We start from the raw sequence: 5,526 nt of genomic DNA on the forward strand, positions 1-5,526 counted from the left end.
TTGACCATTGACCAGTTCCATGCGTTGTAGTATTTTTTTTTTTAGGTTTAGTTTAGAATACATGCAAGCGTTGTAGTTTTTTGTTTTCACACACATCCAAACTGGATTCTCCATATCCATTCCTTAACTGCTCGTTTCCTGCGTCTATATATATCGCCCGCCTCCGAAGGCAAACACCATTGCATATACACACAGAAGAAATTAAGAGCATTGTTTATCAAGAAATTGAAAGGACGAGGAAGAGAAAGAGTGGAAAATGAAGCTATTGTGGTTCTTCTTACGCTTCTTCTGCCTAGCGCTTCTGTTTAGTACATCTTCTCAACGCATGATGTACGTAAACTTGTATTGATTCCTCTATTATGGAAATTTTAACTTCAAACTATAAGCTTATTTAGAAAGAAAAATTGTTTGTTACTACCTATTAGCTAATGAAAGTTTATGTTACTGTGCTGTCAGTGTCAACAGGAGGTCTGCTCTTGCTCCAGATCCACGAGAAGGCCGCGATATAGATCAACCAAGACCTGGACCTCCAGCACCAGGTGGGAGTTCATCTACACGTCCTTGAACATGATCAGCTTTAATTTTAAATAATATAATTTAGATATTGAAGCTCTTGTATGGGAACATGAGCAGTTCATTTCAAATTCATTTAATTGTACTTTTTCCCATTTGTTTTGTTGTGACATGATATGTATTATCCAAGGGTATGATCATGCTAATTAATTTTCTCTTCTTCTTTGCCGATTAGGCCTGAAGGACTATCAACATTTTTTGTTATATGAAAAAAAAAAGTGATCGATTTTTCATATATATACATAAAAAGTAAAAGTTTCAATTGGAGACAGAATTAGATTTCACTCTTACATAGAGTAGTAAAGTAAGAAAAAAAAAAAGCAAAACAAAAATTTCAAATTGGTAAAAAGAGTGCTCAAGGGTTTGGTAAATTTATGAGGTTTTTTACTTATAAAGAAAAAATTAACTTATTTAGCATGAGGTTTTTTAGATGCAAGTCTCATCACTAATTTTTTTTTTGAGATGTGGTAAATTTATGAATTATTAGCCATATTTGTACAAATACCTTACATTTTTTATTATTAATGTGGATACCCGGACAGCTTGAGCGTACATCAACTAATTTCATAGTCCTGAAGTTAACGATCATGTAAGCCTCCAGTGACCCTAAGTTTTATGAGATTCAAATTAGTGATCTCTAGGGAATAAATCTAAAACTTGATCAGTGAACTATCCCTCAGGGTTACAAATTCCTTACTTTACACCTTAACATGTGTGATATAGTTCCTTTTTAGATTTGTGTTCCCAACCAAGCTATATAAATATTTATTTTAATTTTTTTAAAATATTAAAAATATATAAAGAACAAGCTAAACTCAATATCTTAGTAGTTACACTTTAAAAAAAATACATTCAAATATGAGTAAAATAATAATTTATTTTCTTTCTTCTCTTTGTATCTATTTATTTTTTTAAGATAAACTTAAGGAGTAATTAATTGGATATAACTAGTTATTTTCTGGATACTATAAAATTTTCTAAAGCTAAAAAATCTTTTGGGAATAATTCCTTATAAAAAAATCCCTAGTTTAATTAACTCCCGATATTTGAATAAGGTTAGAGTTATACTGTTATTTTGTTTTTAGATAACGCACATTTACTGGTTAATGCTATCCAATAATATTATCAATAAACTGAAAAAAAAATTGTGGCAAGTGAGATTCTACAATTGAGAAAAGTAGAGCAAGCTGTAGATATAGAAAGTTACAGAATATTATATATATATAAAAAAATTAAACATAAGATTAAAAAGAAATTATATTTAAGATTTAAATATAGGAATGGAAGAATTACTTGTCTCAATAAGGATCCAATCCACTTATATATATCAAGGTTGTCAATACCGTTCCGTTTCATCCGGAATGGCCGAAACATTCTATACCTATTCAAAAAACAGAACAATTTTCATCTCATTTTAAATCTCGATCCGTTTCGGATTTTTCGGTTAAATTTCAGCCAGAACATTTTGATTCCATTCTACATGTTTCATTCCGCTCTTGAAAAGCTATTGAATCAAATTGAACCTTGTTCAATTTAATTAATTAAACCACCCAAGTATAAAAAGCTCTTTTTCATTACTATTTTCAACAATAATGATATTAATAATAATATTGAAAATTATTATTACTATTTTCATTAACAATGATATTAATTTTTTAAAATTAGATTTATCACTAATATATATGGTTTATATTCATGTTATTTTTTTCATGTTTATACTTTATAGGAATTTGAGCAAAACAAGAGATACTTTAGATTCCATTAGTCTTGATAATATTGACCTAACTTTATATTTAAAATATTTGTATTAAAACAATTTACTTTCATAATATTTTGATATTTTGTTTAAGTTGAATTACTTATAAAGATCTATTTAATCTTGACTATTTAAACATATTTTAAATTTTGAAATTGTATTTGTTTGGCATTGTGTTTGTATTGCATAATTTATAATTAATTTATCTTGAATTTGAATTATGTTTGTTGAATATATATATATGAACAGTACAACCCCGAAACGACATGCCGAAATATTTCAAAATTGAAATATTCAATTTCAATTGAAAAAACAAAATACCTACTGAAACAGAATTTGACAACCTTAATATATATATGTATATTAGGAAAGGTTTTTTTTTTTTAAAAAAAAAAAAGAGACGAGGCGGTCTCTGTTTCTAGTCCCCTTTGGCTAGCTCCGCGCTCCGCGCGCCACTAGACCTTTGAATGTGTCTACGAGTTCATAGTCAATTTTTTGCTTAGCCAAGCATCATCCCCGATCATTAGCTACCGTAAATTTAATCTCAGTAATATAGCTAGGGTTTCATTTTGACTCCAATATTACGGCTAATTTTGGTAATTAATATATTGTTACATTGGATTTTTCACATGGTTTAAAAATATTATTAATTGATATGTTACATTTTTTTTATTTATACTATTCTAAATTATCCCATTTTTTATTATAGGAATCTTACAAAATAAATTTTAATTAGGAGTATTATAGAAAAATATATGATTTAATATTTTGATCAGATAATTATTTTAAAACACATAAAAACAGAAATATAGATAATCTTTTTGGGATGAATTCCATTTGATACTTTCATAATCATTTTTATTTTTTTTATTATCTTTAATTTTTCTATATAAATAAACTTGGCAAATATCTAAATTTACAAATTGGTAAGCTTCATGTTCCCTGATTATACATGTATTCTGGTTTGTAGAACATGAAGAAGAAGCAAGCTAGATTTCCCTGATGATTTAGAGAGAGAATAGATATTAATTAAAATATAATTTAAACAACTATAAAATATATAAAAAAGCATGCTTCTTCAATAGTTATTGAAGAAGCATGCTTACGGGCATGCAAGAGTAGCCACCACGTGGGCTTTTAATTTTTAAATTTAAATGGGACAGATAATACATCATTCACACATTATTTGAAATTCTCAAGATTCCAGCCATTATGAAGGTCGAAAAAATAAGATATATGTTTAGTTATTCAATAACTTATTTTCAACCTATTTTTAATCCCAAAACATCTATAAAATAGCTATGACAACTTTACAAACTCATAAATAATCTTAAAAGATTAAAAAAGCCATCCAAAACCTGAAATGAACCCGAAATAAAAAATATTTCTGAGCCTATATTTATGGCTTTAGGTCATTTCAAGGTAGAAAAAAATATAAGTGGAACTCCTCTAACCAAATGAAACCCTTTGACACTAAGATCTATCATTTTGGCAGTCAAAATTAATGATAACGTCTATTTTCTCTCTCGATACTGGATTGCAGTGACCTCTCTCTCTCCTCTCTCAAATTAGGGACTAAAAAATAAAATTTTTTACTAAATTAAAATTGAAAAAATATTGAGGGGCCAAATATATATAAGTTGTAAAGTTAGAGGATTAAAGTAAATATTTTGTGTGAACTTCGAAACCATCACCCATCTATGGCGCATTTTTCTATTTTGATCCCCTGTCTTTCATTTTTTTTTCAACTTGTAATCCATATCATTAGATAAGAGGGATCATATTTGAAAAAACCATGAAACTGAATTCTCAATCAATCAAATGTTGTATGATGAAATTGAGAAAAAAAATAAGTTATACAAAAGGATTTAAAACAAAAAATAACAATTAAGAGAATGATGATCAAAATTGAAATACAAAATAAATTTTATCTTTACTTGAAGCTTGAAATTGAAAAGAAAAATCAATTTAACAAAATAACCCAAAAAAACAATCAAAATAATAAGGATCAAAATTGAAATAACAAATATAAACAAAATTTTGAAATTGAAAAGAAAATCAATTAAAAGAATTAAAAGAATGTGGACCAAATGTTAAAAAGAATATATGATAAATTTGGATTGAAGGATGAAATCGAAAAAAATAGAACTTCTACAAAGTGGGTTAAACCGTAATTTTTAGGAGAGGAGAAAGAAAATAAAAAGAAAAAATAAAGGTCTACTAGCGATAACCCGACCCACCAACGCCAACATGTATTGTACCAATATGAAGAGGACATGATGATGCTTTTAATGATACAATAAAAGGATATTTTTTGACATCAAGAGGCACCATAAATGCCATCCAAAGTGAGCGAGCGACTCCTATGTGTTGGCGAGTATGCCACACACACCCATGCTTTTTTTTATATTATAATTAGTAAAATATCAAATTGTCCCTAAGATGACCTAATAATAACAAAAAAAACCATTATTTTCTTTTAAGGGCATTTTCGTTATTTCATTGTTCTTTATATATATGTGTGTGTGTGTGTGTGTTCAAATACCAAATAGCCCCTTAGTTGACCTAATAATAATAAAAATGCCATTATAAAAATATAAAGAAGTCCTTTGATGCCAATTTTAATTTTTTGCTTTCAATGATATTTTAGTCGTTTTTTTGTGTTTTTAAAATGAAAAAATGTATTTTTTCTAATTAATTTGATAATGACTAATGGGTCTTGAAAAAAAAACTTCAAAACCTCCAATATCATATGTTAAGTTTTTTTCATGAGAATGGAAAAACCATGAAAATACTATTCTAGTTAACAAAGTTTTCACTCACATGTTAAGTGTTTTTCATTCCTATTTTAGCTTTTATTAATGCCTAGGTAGAAATTTGACAAAAAGTAATTTTAGTTATTCGTCAACTTTTTCTTATTCTTTGTAAATATGAAGACGATATAATTATTATGCCTTAAAGTAATTATAATTAAGAAAAAGAACTAATATTGTAGTGAAGTTATTGTGCACAAAAACAAAAATTATTATTTATTGAAATAGTGTAATAAAGAGTTTGTTTTTCCTTTATAAAAACTTTAAACCGGTAATTGAAGGCAATTTGGTCTTTTTCTCATTATCCATTGATCATTATCAAATTTAAAAGGGAGTCGCGTCGCACATATGCAATGTTGTGGCGATCATCCTCCCGGATCAGCA

This window comes from Populus nigra, chromosome 16, assembly GCF_951802175.1.
Source record: "Populus nigra chromosome 16, ddPopNigr1.1, whole genome shotgun sequence".
Lineage (NCBI taxonomy): Eukaryota > Viridiplantae > Streptophyta > Magnoliopsida > Malpighiales > Salicaceae > Populus > Populus nigra.